Source organism: Triticum dicoccoides, chromosome 6A (assembly GCF_002162155.2).
Source record: "Triticum dicoccoides isolate Atlit2015 ecotype Zavitan chromosome 6A, WEW_v2.0, whole genome shotgun sequence".
Lineage (NCBI taxonomy): Eukaryota > Viridiplantae > Streptophyta > Magnoliopsida > Poales > Poaceae > Triticum > Triticum dicoccoides.
In genome coordinates, this window is record NC_041390.1 from 616,092,798 (window position 1) to 616,110,274 (window position 17,477).

Here is a 17,477-nt window from a genome sequence, read left to right on the forward strand (position 1 = left end):
AAAGCTAGATAAAACCCGACGGGTGCACTCTCGTTTTGTTAGTACACAATGTAACATTATGACGAACTTCGAAACAATGAGATAACACAACGAAACATTCAGTAGTACTTTGAAACAAGATAAACTTCAACCAAATTAGAAAACTTGGCATGAATCTTGAATATTGGAGGTGGATGCATCTGGCGTGCATGCCAGAAAAACCACTCCTCCTTGGGGAAGGCAACCCTTCCACAAGGCTATAGGAGCCCGCGTGCCACCCGCGGAGCACCCCTGTTGGATTTTCCTATTTATTTCTCATACACATTTATTTGTATATCTTTCCTCCCTGTTAATTTATGCGTGAAGGAAATAATCGGTGTGCATGCTACTGCATGTGTTTGTTCATTATACTGACTTTCATATTATTATGATGGTTTTATTATTATTTCATACACATAGTATATGTTGCTAATCAATAATATAGTCCGAGCCATAAAACACACTGACCAAATGACACCAATTCATGGAGGAATGCTACCTCTCGATTTTGTCTTCAAACAATCAATTTTGACTATTAGGTAAGTATTTGAGGTATTATATATGTGTATAGACATAAATTTATATAGCATGTAAATGAGTAAACTACCAGCAACTATCCATTGCAATATTACCCATTTGTGCAATATGGCATGATTTTTTGTTGGACCTAAAAGTTTATTTCCCGTCCTTCTAGAATTCTGATGATGCCATAGGAGAGGTGTTTGGCCGTCGCCTGGCGCCTAAGAGCCTCGTAGGCATCGTCCTTTTCAACAAAAGCATTGGTTGAGCTATCATGGTTGGCCTTTTTGTTTTTCCTGTTGAGTGTATGGATATCTCTAGGGGACTTTTGGCAACTGTGGTTGTTAGGTCAGTTTTGTACTGCTATTAGGTTTTGGTCCCATGGTGTGTGTGTGTGTGTGCGCCAATTGTGAGTGCGTGCAGTGGGTTTCTTGATGGTGCGTTGGACTAACTCTTCCTCAATTTCATATGTTATCCACCCTGATTGATATAATCTGAAACTATGTATTTTAGAGAGAGAGAAAACCTCTTCATCATCAGCCTTCTGAGTGCATCATCCATAAAAAACAGATGAATATTGACTGGTTGAACCAAGACATGTGAATTATATATTTATAAGAACAAAAACCTCGTACGTAAAGCAACTTGGCACACCACTCGTGCCAATTAGACATACATGAGCATGACAAGTGAAAGACGTATGCATTGGCAGTTTGGCACGGTAAAGAAAACGATCTCACACAATACGAGCGGCTGATTGACGAGGCATCGATATCTTCTATCTCTTCAAGGTCGCCGGAGAAGGAAAGAAACGTTCAAGGTCCATATGCATATGCATGGACCAGGGACGAATTAAATTAATGGCAAAGAAATCAGCTGCATGAGGCTCGAAATATGGTCGCAGCCGGCATGTACGTACGTATGTACGTGAACAGCTCTGCATGATATGGACTTGAACGTATAATTACCAACTTGGAGAAAAGCAATCCGCAACAAGCATAGTAGGTAGCAGCTTCGTTCTCACGGCTGCTGCTAGAGTGACGACGGCCGGACATCGACCGTTTTTTTTATCCTTCTCGGAGTCACAGAAGTCTGTGCGGACTGCATGCTGTATTGCTAGCTGCGTCGTATACGTAAATACAACTCTTCCATTTTTTCGTACTACAATCCCATTTTATTGTTGTATGGAAAATAGTGTCGGCCAGCCTTTATGGGAATATATACTCTTCCTGTCCAGGAGCCGTCTATTCAGTGTGAGTAGTACAGGGACCAGGATGATAGACGTCTTGCCCTTCTTGCGCAGGCTCCATGCGAGGCATGCATGGGCAGATACTTGATAACTTCTTTATCCAATGAATAATATAGTTTTCCTATCACAAAGTAAAATTCATTTGCACGAAGAATAGAGAAGAGGTGGAAGGAAATAACTACACTTTGTTCACTGTTATTTCGCCGCAAGACAAACAAATACAACAAAGCTACATAGCATGCTCATGCATTTTCTCCAATAACAACACTTGAAAAGTTGAAATAATATGTTTGTTCCTTGTATGTATTCATTGAGATCAACAAAAAAACATCTAGATAACACCATGTATTCTGCCACGTTTGGCCGTATGCATCGTTCTGATGCAGAGACTGGGGCGAACTCCCCTTTTTTAAAAAAAAAAAAAAAGTTCTGCCACGTTGATTTTTGTTGAAGCCACTCGTGCTGAGCACACATGCATGTCATTCGCAACATGGCATGAGAAACATGTGCGTTTTTTTTACGGGAGGAGTACATGTGCGTTGACACGGTGAAGAAGTAGACCTTGCAGCACGAGCAGCTGATCGACGAACCAAGCTAGGTGCGACCTCGCCGCAGTAGATATATATCTTCTAAACGTCGCCGGAGAAGTGAAAGACACATTCAAGGCCGAAAGAGATGTCTACCCCTTGTGCATGCATGCATGGACCCACGAATCCAATGGAAATAAAACTGCGGCTAGCTCGTACTAGCATATTTTAGCCGCCGGCGTGTATATATAAGTGCGTACGTGCATTCATACATGGTACATGGACAACTCTGCGAGCACTGGATCTTGAACGAGGAAAAATCTATACTTATGTATAGCATGTAGAGTATAGATAAAAAAAGGAGCATTTGAGCTCATAATACCCCGCGATCTCGTCACGGCTGCTAGAACGGCAGCAGGACATCCGGGGTGCAGAGGAATCTCTCGGTGCATTACGTGATGCATCATGCATGTATAGTTTAAGCCAACCATCATGTGTAGTTTGTACTGTACTTTGCTGCTGCCAGCTAGCACTTTCATTGGCTATGGAAGTCTTTTTCCTGGATGTAAATGCCATCTCCAGATCTCAAACCGTCCGTAGCCGTTCGGACCAAATGATTCTCACATAGTTTACCATTCAACATGGTACCTCCTCGGTCCACAGATCAGTCCGAGTGCCTGAAATCTCACAAACCAGGTATACTTTGCGACGTCCGAACCCGCTATCATGTATGTGTCAGACACCCCAGCCTCACCCAAAATCTTCTCTCATGCATGCGCTCTGTCCAGCGTAATGCACCTTCGTTCTCCGCGGCGCATTTATGCTAGCCTAGAACGAATGCGGCCGTTCACTGGATCCGACATTGAAGCGGCACGCCGGCCAAGAGGCCACACAAGTCGCTTCCTGGTCTTTGCGCATGTTCATTGCCAGAGAGACGTGTCTGAACATGACAGGAGACGGCTATCTACCGCATTCACACCGGTTGCCCGTCCATCCTCCTGCCGACACTAAACAGACATGGTGGCCGACAAACCCACCTGGCACCCGCATTCAAACACTAGCCGCTTGCCCTGGCCGGTGCTCCATATTTATACCTTCCCATGCCCGCCACGATCCACACTGCTCCACCTCTGCTCCCGATCCTCCTCGCTGTAATAGCTCTGCCATGATCGTGAGCTCCAAAGCGATGTGGGATAGCCTCAAGATGGAGCAAACGCATGAGCTAACCGCCCTTGCAGCCGGCTGGCAGGGCCACCATGCACGGTGGATAAAATTCGGCATGCTAGTGAGCTCACCGGAGGTCTCCAACAATGACCCAATAATGGAGGACACCTCCAACGATGAGATGGCGCCCCTGCCCACATCGATTCCATGTTGGCTTCACCACGGAGCAGGCACAAGCGCACTTCGACGCCATAATGGCGGAGTAGGCCCTCCCGCTGCTGGTGTCGACATTCCGGCTAGTCCAGGAGGAGCAGCACTACAACCTCGTCGTCCTTGCACGTCATCGGATCGTTGAGGGCCTAATCTACACCGAGTTCGCGGGCGAGGATGCAATGGTGGCGATGGCCGTGGAGGACCCGAACTTCGTCGATGAAAAGTGAGCGCTCTATGAGGCAGCGCGCATGGGAGAGTCGAATGCGCAGACTGTGCAGGTGATCGCAGACCGGAACGTCGGTAGCGGTGGGCCCTCTTCTGCACCGATATGACCACAAGGCTAGCCCATCCATGTCCATCGTGGACCTCACCTCCACCGGTGACATCCGGGCCGCAGAATCCGACGAGGAAGAGTAGGACATGGGAGACGGCAGGGCCTCATGTCCCATTTGGGCCAGTTCATGTCCTATGTCTTACTCTTCCTCGTCGGCGACCAGCGGCTTCACTTCCTAGGGCTAACAGATAGAAGATGCCAGACATGTGGAACAAGGAGGACTTGTAGGACAGCCATTGGTGATGATTTAGACTAGGTTAACTTCCAAACACTTTTGTTTAATGATGAATATGTGTTTCAGTTTAAGTGAAAATTTCATCCAGTTTACATAAAAATCGTTTGGTTTGTTCAAATTCCCTTTTGAAATGTATGCAGATACGATTGGATAGGTGGCTCCCGTATCATTGCCGTGAATGGATACAATTTTTGTTTTAAGGTCCGCATTGGAGATGCCCTAATAATGCAAATTTGGGTCTGTCACCAATGAGTGCTTTTTTCAAATTTGATTGCAGGCCCACTTGTGTGAATTCAGCCTATGTAGTCCGGGGGAGCTATAATTTACAACAAAGAGATGGTAGCTCGTCTCGCCTCTGGCTCGAGCCTATCCGGCTGGCCTAGTACTGTAGCTTTCTGGAGCGGTTTTGCGAATCTTCTATGGACCGGTTTGGACAGGTTTTAGAAGGTTTTGTGCGAGTTTTTTCTTCTTTGTTTCTATGTGTTTTTTATCGGTTTCCTTTTGGTTGTTTACTTTTCATTTTATTTTTCAAATACATGTCGACTTTTTTAATACATGTTATACATTTTCTGTATACACACGGAACATTTTTTTATACATGTTGAACTTTTCAAATAAATAAGGAAAATTTCCAAATACATGTTTAAACATTTTTAATGCATGTTTAAAATTTTCAAATACATGGTGAACTTCCTTTTTTGAATGGTAAGAAACATTAATTTAATTTACACAGACATTTCTTACATTGAATAAATTTTTAAAGAAATTTATGAATATATTTTTCAAACATGTGAACATTTTATGAATGTACGAAACATTTGTTTAATGCTATAAATGGAGTAGTTTTAAAAAGTTGCATACATATATTTTACACTCCATGAACAATTTTTAAATGTGTGGTGAGCACTTTTATAAATTTAAGTACCTTAATTTTTGGAATATATGTACTTTATTTCTAACATATAAACAAAAGAAAAATATGAAAAAAGAAAACGAAAACGAAAAAATAATGAACCAAACGAATAAGGAATGAAGGTTACCTAAAAAAGTATAAGGAATGAAGGTAACTAAAATAGAAAAGGTGGTGTACCATACTGGGTTGGCCCACTAAAGTGTTCCCTTGAGGCTACCATCTTGCAATAGGTGAGATGTAGCTAAGCTCGGGGACTGGGAAAGAGCTTGGGGACTAGAAGGACAAGAGTTTGGACCAGAGAACAAAATACGCCCATAGATCTTCAATGGCTAGGACTCTGAGGTGCTAAAAGGCCTAGAAAACAGTTGCGTGAATTGCAAGCAAATTTAAATGAACTTCTGGAGAGGGTCCATTGGTGATGAGAGATTACATTGAAACAGGGGAGCAACTAGTCCGTGTATCCTTTGGATGAGCTCCAACGTCATCGTGCGTCGCTCGCCGGATGCTTCCCCAACCAAGACAATTTTTTAGGGGTTTTCTCTGTGTTTTTTCTTGGTTTTCAGATTAGTTATGTTTTTTTATTGTTCCGGTTCTTTTCATTCCCATGTGGGAAGAGCAACACATGAGTGCTTCAGCACATGTTAATAATGTTCTGGAGCCAGATTAGTGCACCCAGGAGCACACATGTTAGTGCAGTTCTAAAACCACAGTTTAGTGCAATTTGGAGCACGGGCTAGTACAATTTGGGACCATAGGTTAGTATATTTGTGCTTCATCCATGCGGGAAGACATGTTAATTCACTTGGAAGCATATGCCGGTACATTTTGGGAGTACATGCTAGTTCACATTGGGAGCAAAAATTCCACCCGGAAAAAAGTTCGTTGGAAGCTGTCAACATGAAGATCTAGTGTTGAAGACCTTGATGCAAATAATGCAATGGGCAAACCGATTTATAGTTTAGACGAACAGTGCGCGAGATATTTCATTCTCAAAAAACAAATCTGCGAAAAAAGCACACACATCCAACAACATATCCCTTACGTGCGGGTGAAAAACCCAACAAAACTCTCTGATGGCGACAAGTGATGCGCATGCATTACGCCACTTGTCACCATCAGAGGAGTTCTAGAATAACCTTTGCAAAGAGTACCCTTAATTAGTGGTTTTTTTAAGCATGTGAGTAACCTTCCCCAGAGGTCACTTACGGAGACCTAGTGGGCCGATGTGTGACACACGCACGTAAGTGAAGTGGAGCCCGAGGGGCCAGTTGAGCAAAGAGAAGAGCCCATAGGTGATTTTTCTTCCTGGCTGTTTTCTTTAGTTTTTGTCTGTTTTTTTCTTTGCATGTTGTGTATTTACACCTGTGTCGCACGAATCATCATACATATCCTTCAAGAACATGTACACCGCAACGCATTACAGTTGTGGTCTATGGTGCAACATAGTTTCGCTCCCCGGTGCAAAGTAGATGTGATGTGTAGCGCGTGGAAGTTCATGTGGTGTTGGAGATGTGCTATACACGCGAAACACCATGCATTGGGAGCACAACCTACACTACCATATGGATTACAAGTATACCACACGGATGGGTACAAGTTTACTACAATGAGTACAATTTGTATAAAAAATGTTTGTCAAAACCTACCAGTATGCAATCTAGATTGGAAGATCCTGACGTGAGGGGCAAAGAGGTAAAAATGATTTGTGATTTGGACTGATTCATGAGATATATCTTTTTGGAAAAATGGATCTGGCCAAAAGGAAAACCGCATATAGACCCTCCCATCCCTAACACATGTGGAAAAAAACCATCAATACTTCCTGGTGATGACAGGTGACACAGATGCGTTGTGCGACTTGTCGTGATTAGAGGAATGTAGAAGTAACCTTCGCGAGAGGTATCCATCTAATGATTTGGGGATTTGATTAATCATGCACAATCAAACTTACCCTACCATGTGTTCGAGCACATGCCTGCTTCAAAAATTCTATTTGCAATGTAACGCTGCGGATAGTACAAACGCACAACATCGACAGAACACTAGCTCTTACAAAGGGCTGACCATCTTACGATTTTTCCTGGGTTGCCCCCCTGCTTTTTCAAGTGTTTCTTTCTGTTGGTTTTTGTTTTCTTTTTCCTTTTTCTTTAATATTTATTCTTTTTCCTTATTTTAAATTGTTGAACATCTTTTCAAATACAGAATCCGCAAATATATTGTCAATTCTTTGGATACTGTTTGTACCCGCTAACACTATTCGAATTTGTGGATATTTTTAAATCCGCTGATATTTTTTGAATTGGCAAACAACAAAAAACAAAGTAGCAAGCATTTTTGAAATCCACTAATATTTTTAAAATTCATGAACATTCTTTTTCGAATTTCCAAATATTTTTTGAAGTTTTTCACAATTTTCTAAATTTTCAAGCTTATTTTCAATTTCCTAAATGTTTTCCAAATTAGTGAACATTTATTGATTTTTCAAAGAACTTCCAAATTTGTAAACTTTTTTTAATAAAACAGTAATAGTTTTAGAATTCCCAAGCATTTTTTAAAATTCATTACCATTTCCCCAAAAATAATTGCACATACTCCCTCCATTCCCAAATATTTGTCTTTCTAGAGATTTCAACAAGTGACTACATACAAAGCAAAATGAATGAATCTACACTCTAAAATATGTCTACATATATCCGTATGTTGTAACCATTTGAAATGTCTAGAAAGACAAATATTTAGGAACGGAGGGAGTAGTACATATGCATGTGCATGTGTATGAACGTCTGCATCTGTACTATGTTTAAAAATATATTTTTTGAAGCCTTGACCAGTTTTTAACTTCACGAACATTTGTTTAATTCTTAAACATGTTTTGAATTCATGAAACACACACAAATATTTAAAGAAAATATTAAGCATTTTGAAATAGCAAGAATATATAAGAAAATATATTAAATTTCTTAAAATAGCGATGGTCTCTGGCTTTTGGGGGCAAAACCCGATTATAAACCGGAGCTATTGTACGCCTGCTGCCCCGACGCCCAGTTTGGCCCGGCCCTTGATCGAGGTTCACTGTTTCCTCATTTTTTTTCTGTTTCTTTTCTTTTTCTGTTTTATTTTTATGTTTTATGTTTTATGTTTTATTTTTCTGTTTATTTTTAGTTTATTTATTTTATTATTTGTTTTATTTTTATATATTTTTGGTATTATACAAAAGTTCTATGTGTATTACAAAAATGTTCTTCGTATATTTAAGAAAATGTTCACAGTATATTATAAAATATTTAAGCATGCATTATAAAATGGTCAATGTATATTAAGAGTAAGTTTAATAAAATACTACAAATGTTCAGTAGGTATTTGATATTTGTTCAGCATATATTACACAAACTGTTCAATATGTATTCGCGAATTATTCAACGGACATTACAAAACATGTTCAACGTACATTACAAAATATTTAATGTGTATATGAAGATTGTTCATCGTATATATTCATATTTTCAAAGAAAATTGAAATAAAAACCAAGCAATACCAGGCGCTACAGTGAACTGGGTGCTACGGTACCAGCTGCTACAGTGTTGATTGTATACTTCGAAGTAATGAAATAAAAGAAAATATTTGGGGGCATAGTGTGTCAGCCCAAGCCCCCGGGCTTCAACGAAGCTTGCTCCTTTTGACGCACACGCCCGGCATACACGTTTGCTAGATATCCTGTGCGGTACTCGCATGACCATTCTATTCCACGCATATTAGCCAGCCCATTCTAGAAAAGTTCTAGAACCTTTCCTGAGCTGATTTCTGTGTCTCTTTCTAGTGGTTTTCTTCATGTTCTAATCATGCTTTTTATTTATTCTTTCTCATGTCAAATTTTGCCTTTTCATTTTATTTTTTTTCAATCTTACTTTTCTTTCATTTTCTAAATTTGGGAACATTTTCTGACTCCACGGACATTTTCTAAATTCACAAATAAATTTTCAAACCACAAACATTTTATTGAAAATTGTAACCATTTCTGGTATTCACGAATAATTTTTGAAATTCATTCAAGTTTATAAAATTTGCTGATATTTTTCAAATTTTGTAATATTATTTCAAATTCAAGTACATTTCTAAATTGACTTTTTAAACTAAGAACATTATTTTTAAAATGGATCCTTTTTCAACTTTGCTTACATTTTTTGAATTATGGAAATTATTGAAATTCGTGGGCATTTTATGAATTCATAAACTTTTTTGAATTTCAAATTTGGGAACATTTCGGAAATTCGTAATTTATTTTGGATATTTTGAAGAAATCTCATTATCAAGATTTTTTCATTGATTCAATTTTTTAATACTTTTTTGTTTGGTTTCATTTTCTCGCTTTTTTCAGTTTTTCATTATTGTATGGGCCGAGGCCCAGTTCGGTCGATCACCGAGCCGCAGAAGCAAATGTGACCTTGCGGCCACAGTTTAAAACACTGACCCGGCAAACAAACAGGTAGGGTGTCGGTTTAGGTTTTTACTAGTCAGGCCGCCGGTTTATCGGTTTATTTGCAAAAAAATGAAATGTTTAAGTTATTTTCTAAAAAATTGACCTTACATCAAATGAATACACATCATATTGTATGTAAACCATTAATAAATCACAAAGTGGTATTGGCCTAGTTGGTTATTGGGCCTTTAACATGCCTTGCCTCAAGGACTAGGTGTTCAATTCCTTGTTGATGCAACTGTTTTTGAATATTTTTTGGTTTTTACTAAAAGACCGCTACATCGTAACAATCCGCACAAGGCGCGGTTTTTCCGGTCGGACCACCGATCTGGTCCGGTTTTTAGAACTATGCATGTGCCCCCGCTTTAGTCCAGTCCAAACTGTGCTGGTGGTTGGACACGTGGTCGCTCCTCGACGCATAGCCGATAGCAAGGAATCCTCAAAAAAAAAAAAACGACAGCAAGGACCACCTATTTAGTGACTGGGATGCTGAAAATCGAGCAATCGCGTAGGGTGAGCGAGCTCAGCGTCGGTACTTGGATTGGTACAACTCTCGCTTGCTCGCATTTTTCTCTTTCCAATGCTCGTTCGCTCGTGTTTACATTTCTTTCACACACGTTGTGAACTTCCTTAGCCGTTTGTCCTTTTTCTTCCTTTTCTTTCGGTTTTCTTGTCTTCCCCTATTTACTATGGGGATGGCGTGCACGCTAGGCTTGATACACCTTGATCTAGGCTCTTTTGGGAAGGAACCGGCATCAAGCGCAAATACCACCTTGTCAAATGATCTGCGGTGTGTAGGCCAAGAAAATTTGGCGGCTTGGGTATCACTAACTCAAAATTGGTGAACGTGGCGCTACTTACCAAATGGTGGTGACGCCTTGCCCAAAACAAGTCGGGACTCTGGGCAAAGCTTATAAAAGCAAAATATTTCCCTAACAGGAACCCTTTCACGGCATCCTCGTCCGGATCCACGTTTTGGAATGGGATCCAAGCGGTGCGACCCACCTTTGCGGTCGGGGCCAAGTTTCGTATCAACAACAGTCAATCCACTCGGTTCTGGCTCGACTGTTGGTTGGGACATGTCCCCCTTTGGCAGAGCCATACCTCTATTTATCGGGTGGCCACAAATGCTAATATAATGGTGGGGGGAGGCTCTAAACTCCTCACCACCCGCGATCCATTTCTTACGGGCCCTCACCGGTATCGAACAAGAGTCATGGGACGACTTGGTTCAAAAAATTGGTGACTATCGTCTTGGCTTGGAGCTGACTCGTGGAATGGAGCCTGACCGCCTCCAAAAAGTTTTCGGTTAAATCACTCTATAGCAAACTCACAAAGGGGCTGGACATAGCAAGGGGCTTATGGAAGACGGGTTTGCCACTCAAGATAAAAATCTTCATGTGACAAATGTTTAGAAATAGGCTGCCAACTTCCGACAATGTAGCTAAACGCAACGGCCCGGCTGATGGGTCCTGTTTGGTGTGTGGTCTTGGAGAAGATGCAAACCATGTGCTCTTTCAAATCAAATCTTATCAAATCTCAACTAAATCAACAACTTTCCTTGCATTCCGTTACACATACTCAAATCAAATCAAAATCTTTCTAAAATCTAGAATAAGAATAAGGTGAGTGTAAGGTATACTTATGTCGGACATGATTAATGTCGAACTATTAGAATATGTATGTATGTCTCCGTTGCAACGAACGGCAATTAGTTAGTACAATAGCCATATCTATCTGTTGACGCGTTAGTAGGTGTTTTTTCGGTTTTTCCATACGTGAGATAATCAATGACCTTGCCTCTGGTTCACAAAGTGTATCCAGTTAATTCTTCAATATTGGTTAATACACGGTAAGATCCCCCGCAAAAAGACAAAACAACGCGGTAAGATCGTTTCCTGGACCCTGGTTGCTTCGGCCTTTCAACGAGAACAAGCAGTATACATACTTTCTCCTCATGCATACGCATCGATGAGGGTTGTACATTCACACAACCATAGAGGCATGGACTATAGAGAGGAAAAGGGTAAAAAAGAAACCCCCTATAAATCCAATTCACGCATGTCATCTATAGCGGGGCGCCCCAAATCCGCCTCATACGCCTGCGCGGGACGCCCGGTCACGAAATTTCAACCCATACGTGCATCTCAAACGCCCGGCATGACCGGCACCCCTCATATCCAATCAAATATGGGACTGATATGGATTGATCAGCCCACGCTAGCCCACCTGAACCCACATATATTCCTCCCCATCTGCTCGTCGGACCAAACTCTAGTACTTCACTCCACTCCCCTTCGGCACCCAAGCTTCTATCTGGCGATCTCCGGCCGCCTCCGGCATGGCGAGCAGTGGATCTGACTCCGATCAGTCCAGATCCGTTGACTGGGGTGTCATCCCATGCGGGTTGGAGGAGGCAATGGACGTCCGCATTGCACTCCGCAGCACCCGGGAGGACGGCGCTTGGCCTACGGCAGGATCTGTCCGGCGCGACTCCATAGTGTCGGCTGAACAGGCGCTCGGATCCTCTGGGGTTGGATCATCGCGGTCCCGGCAGTCGAAAAATCTTTCCTTCCTCATCACTGATCGGGGTGGACTATGAGTCCCATCGGGACCGGTCTGCCCGCCGTGGGAATGAGAGGATAAGGGCAGCTGAGGCCCGTCTCGCTGCCGACATGGCGGCGGCGGTGGCTGATGCAGTGGCGCGAACGGCCGCAAAGGAGGAAGCCATCCGCGCCCGCATTCTGAAGAAGCAGCAGCGGAGGAACACGCGCGCCCTCGCTCGAGAGTAGAATCGGGCGATACGTGCCATGGCCGGACTGCCGCCAAAGAAGGGGAGGAGGACAACTACGGTGAGGACAGCTCCAGCGATGGGCAGATCCGGCTCAATCCCTACTGCGTCTTCGACCGGTACTTTCGCGAGAAGGACGACAAGGGCGCCGGGAAGGGCAGGGGCAGCCGTGGATGATCTTCTCTATCATAGCCAAACATACCAAATTTTGGTAGTCCAATGGCAATGTTGTAGTATCCGGATGATGTAGCATCGTTTACGTAGTTGCATGAGTTTGTATGAATTTGAGATATGCTAACTGAGGTGTCCAGTTATGAGAATGGAAATTTGAGGCCGGTCAGTGTCCACGGCTACGGACGTTTGAGAGGTCGGATTTGCAAAGTCTGGCGGTAGATGCTCTTAGGATAGCTAACATCAGTTCACGCGTTGGTGTCACTGCTTCGGTCAGTGACCTAATAGTGGCTATAGCAACCGACTGGTAAAATGTACATTGCATTTCAAAAATAAAAATACAACATGAAGTGGCGGTCGCATTTGATTTTCGGACGGGCTTGTTAGTTAGAGTCCTAACACTCAGTATCCCAGGCTAACAGTCCCCTGCCCTGCCCTCCGAGGGGTCTATGAGCACAAGACGTTGAAGGTTGGTAAGCCATCATCATGCAGTAGCAGTGCGTTTTAATTATTAGCGAGGAAGAAACACACTTATGCCTCTACATGTATGCGTGGACGAGACTTGATGAGAGGCGGGGAAACTAATACTATATACGTATACATGACTGCGTTGCGTACGTGGTATGATGGATGCTATGAGTATTCTACAGCCATGTACGTACACACCAAATGGTTGTAAAGCCTAAATGCCCAGGCGTGTACGTATAGCCCACCTAACACAGTCGCAGAGAAAGTTAGTTGGTGATCAGTTGGCGCGTCGTTCGTCCAGTGCATGTCCTAATCCTGCCACAGTATGTACACCGCATCTCGAGAATACAACTTAAACAAAGCATAACATATGTAGTCGTGGTTTGATTTGGACTCCCTCATTCTTGTTTAAGCTCTGCACCGTCCGTTCGGTCGTATGGCTACCTCCGAGTACGGTACGAATACCGCAGCCTGTTCCCGTTGGGGGCCGGTTGGTCTACTCCGTCGAGCCATTTTTATTGAGGGCAGCTGAGCCTGGCTTGTATCGAGACAGGGGGAAAGATTTTCGGATCTTAGGGGTGCGTGAGAGAGTCAAGATCAACGCTGCTGGCTTTGCATTTTGTTAGACGACGACGTTCCGAGCGGTCGTCGTCGTCGTTGTTTCTACTACTTGTTTCATAACCGGCCTTCACTGACCCGATCGTTCGTTGGCTTCTAACCACCGTCCACCGCATAAGAGTCAAGAGAAATCTCTCCATGCATTTGTAATCATGCATGGCAATCTTACCAAGCAATCTAGCTGGTGTGTGGTTTGATGGTTCATACTTCATACAGACATGGAGTCTGTCTGTTCTCTAATCTCTGGCATGTAGCGCTGTGTGCCCGGCTCTTTCAGAGATGGTATACATGCATTCAGTTCTACTTCTACCACTGGTGATTAAAGCTTACCTAATTAGGGTTACTTCTGAAAATATCTAGCTAGATTAATTGATGCCTTCAAGTCACGTGGAGCCAGCTAATTAACCTAGCACATTATTTTCAGGGAATATTGTACTATTTTTAAGTCGCCAAAAATATATAATACTACACTGCAGTCTGCACTCACAAAGTTTTAAAACTACAATGCACCTCCCCTCTAAGTAATATACTCCCTCCATTTCTCAATATAAGCCCCTTTGGAGATTTCAATATGGACTACGTACAGAGCAAAATAAGTGAATATACAATCTAAAATATGTCTATATACATTTATATGTAGTCCGTGTTGAAATCTCTAAAAGGGCTTATATTTAGAAAGGAGAGTAACAAATAAGAGAGTAAAAATGGTTAGTCTCACTGCTTGTGACGGGCGAACTAATGCAAAACGCCATTCTGCACGAAGGACGTACGATAAGACACGTCCTCTCTGAAAGAAACAGTGAAGCAATCATGCATAGAGTGCAACCTATATGTTTCCCCGGCGAAATTTGCTGTAGCTAATTAAACCTCCTGTTGTTTATTCAGTCGCGAACGTATGACACGTTTCCATTACAAACAAACTTCGCACAACAAGACAAAGAACGAACAACCCAGCGTACACGCGTTGTTGAAATGACGTACATATTGGTCCGTAGATAACTAAGAATAGTCTCGAGGACATGAGTTCGTCTTGTCACAACAACGATGCTGCAACAGCCAGGGGTTGGTCGAATTGACATTCATTTTGACCGGCATTTCATATATAACGTATAGGTAGTAGTAGGAGAGAGGTAGTGGAGTATAAATTAAGTCTGCCATAGGTCTCTTCGGTCATTTCCTACCTCGGCGTCGTTCAATCCAGCACCGACGAAGGGCCTATGAGAGTTTGTGTCTTCAGATATGTTGGCTCCCTTCAGATCTTGGCAGTTGGTGTGTCTTTGGTGTTGACTAATGGCGCGGCCACTATAACATCTTCTTCATGTTGTTCTGTGCTTTGGTCCGGTTTCCCAAACCCTCTGAATTGATGGTGATGGATTGCAAGCATGTATGGCATGGGGTGATACTCCAACTGATGTTGCTTCAACGATTTCTAGATCTCATCGTAAAGGGGGATAGCCCTTGCGGTCTTTGAAGTCTGGTATGGTGAGGACGCTTGTAGATGTCCCTTTCCTTTACTATTAGATCATTGTAATTTTGAATCTCCAACGGGCGGCGTACAATTGAAGGATGAAGAAGGCTAATATGATTTTTAATGCAATTTTATTTTGTATTGGTCGTTGTGCGTCCAGTTGCTTGTCACTTGTACTGGCTATTGTTTTCCTTGATATTTATCAGATCTAATATGCTCGTTGGGTATGTTTTCTTAAAAAAAAGTTAGGTTGTCCAATACTAAAAAATAGTTTTATGATCATACTTTAGTTTTTAAGATAACCACGTGTATCATTAATCCCAAATGCTGTAAATATAATGCACGCATGTGGAGTTGGCGAGAAGGATGATAAATATGTCCATAGAACTTTGCCTAAACCCCTCCAAGATAATAAATGAGAAGGGAGTATGGAGGTAATCATGAAAGTGTCATCGCCGCCACTAACCTTCTTCGGATTCGGAGGAGAGCTATATCCCAAAAGGGCGTTTTGAGTTGAGGAAAAAGCCCGTCATCGGCAAGGTCTTTGTCGATGTGGGGCGTCGAATGGAGATCATTCGACACTCCTCGTGTCCTGGAGGCCATAGCCACCTTCAACTGTCAACATAGAGTGCCATCCGTCGCCGTCAATCCTCAAGCAAGGATTTGGAACCTCCGGCCCCTCTCTCACCCACTTGTGGCACTACCAAGATGATAACAACCAGTAAACCGGACCTAAAACCTCCGACTAGAAGGGTTGATGGGAGACCAAGCCCACTGGGTCTGACACTGCCATCGATGCCATCAAGACGGGACAGGAGCCTGGTAATTTTTCTTGGATGTGCCGCCGCTATCACCGCCAGAAGCAACGCCGTCCCACGGACGAGGCCTACCCTATCTACAGGTCGGAGCTGAACTGTTGGGGTCCCCAACCCGTTTAGTCACTGGAGAAGGAAATGGAGGAGGAAGGGGCTAGCAGCATCAACGACAAAGGAAGGGAGTGGCGGTTTGTCTTCTAAGTCGCCTCATACCATTAGAAACGAAGGGAACTGTGCACATCAATTACCGCGATAAGTATATTTTGGTTACAATGTTCCTTTGTTGAACGAACGTCGCAACAAGTTTGGTTCCATGGTTCGTAATGTAGGGTTATAGGTGTGAGGTGCTGGCAAATCTAACAACTAAGCAACAACCACGGATACAGGATAAATATAGAAGAATCATACATAAAAAACATCGACGATGAATGTAGGACAAGAGAGAAGGCTGTTGAGCATAGATTGGTCATTTGGGTATCGAGGCAAGTGTGTTGGGCGGTGATAACTTCTCAATCTTTTGTGGTGGATGGAGGAGGACTAGAGACGATCGAAAGGTGTGGCACGCTGAGGATGTGCTAATTCTTGGATAATGTAGTTCTCCCTCCTTTCTAGTCTAGTTTAAAAGGCTCACGTGTATCCTTAGATCCACAATTCAACCAATGTAAGTTTGCTCCTGATGAACAGTAACTCAAAAAAAGTAAAATATTAAAAAAATATGATTTTTTTTGTGGATGTTCGTGTTAGTGTTGCAAGAATGCTTGACAATTTTCATGCAAAAACAGAGCAGTAGTTTTTCTTGGGCGAAAAAAAATTGAGGGTGACATTTTGGGTAACATTTGATGTTTAATTTGTTTTTTCTTTTGAACAGGACAAAATGTTTTACCTTTTTGCCTAAAACTTTGTAGGTAGCATTTGTATGTATCTATGAATACATAAAAAAAACTGTTGGTTTTTTTTTTGACAATTCAAAAATTATTTTTGCGCGCAGGAGCACGTGCTCCCGAGAGCCGAAATGGATTTCCGTACACATGGCCCTTTTAAACCGAAAATGAAGTAGTATGTCATTGGGAGGCGCCATTGAGATGAACAAAAAATAGAGCCTCTATGCTTGTATAAAGAACACGGGTCGCAATGGCATGCCCACTCGAATCCGCTGTAATTGAATCTGTACCTGTATTTGCTCGATTGGACGCGAAAAAACATTTTAGCTAGGTTTTGAATAGAAATGAGGTTTTATTCAAAATGCAGTGCAAAAGAATCACTGGGACTTCATTCTAAACATTGATCGACAGAATATGAATATTTTGAAGTGTCAACCTCCAACCCAACAGACGCAACCTGGTCAAAATCACAGTTTAGACCGCGAAACCAGCGCCTACAAAACCATCATCACTCCCATGTCAAACCTCGTTCAGTTCTCTCTCTCGCCTCAGTTCGTTCCCACCATTTCAATCGCCTCGCACACCCAGCAGGCACCAAACCCACGCGCCGGTGGG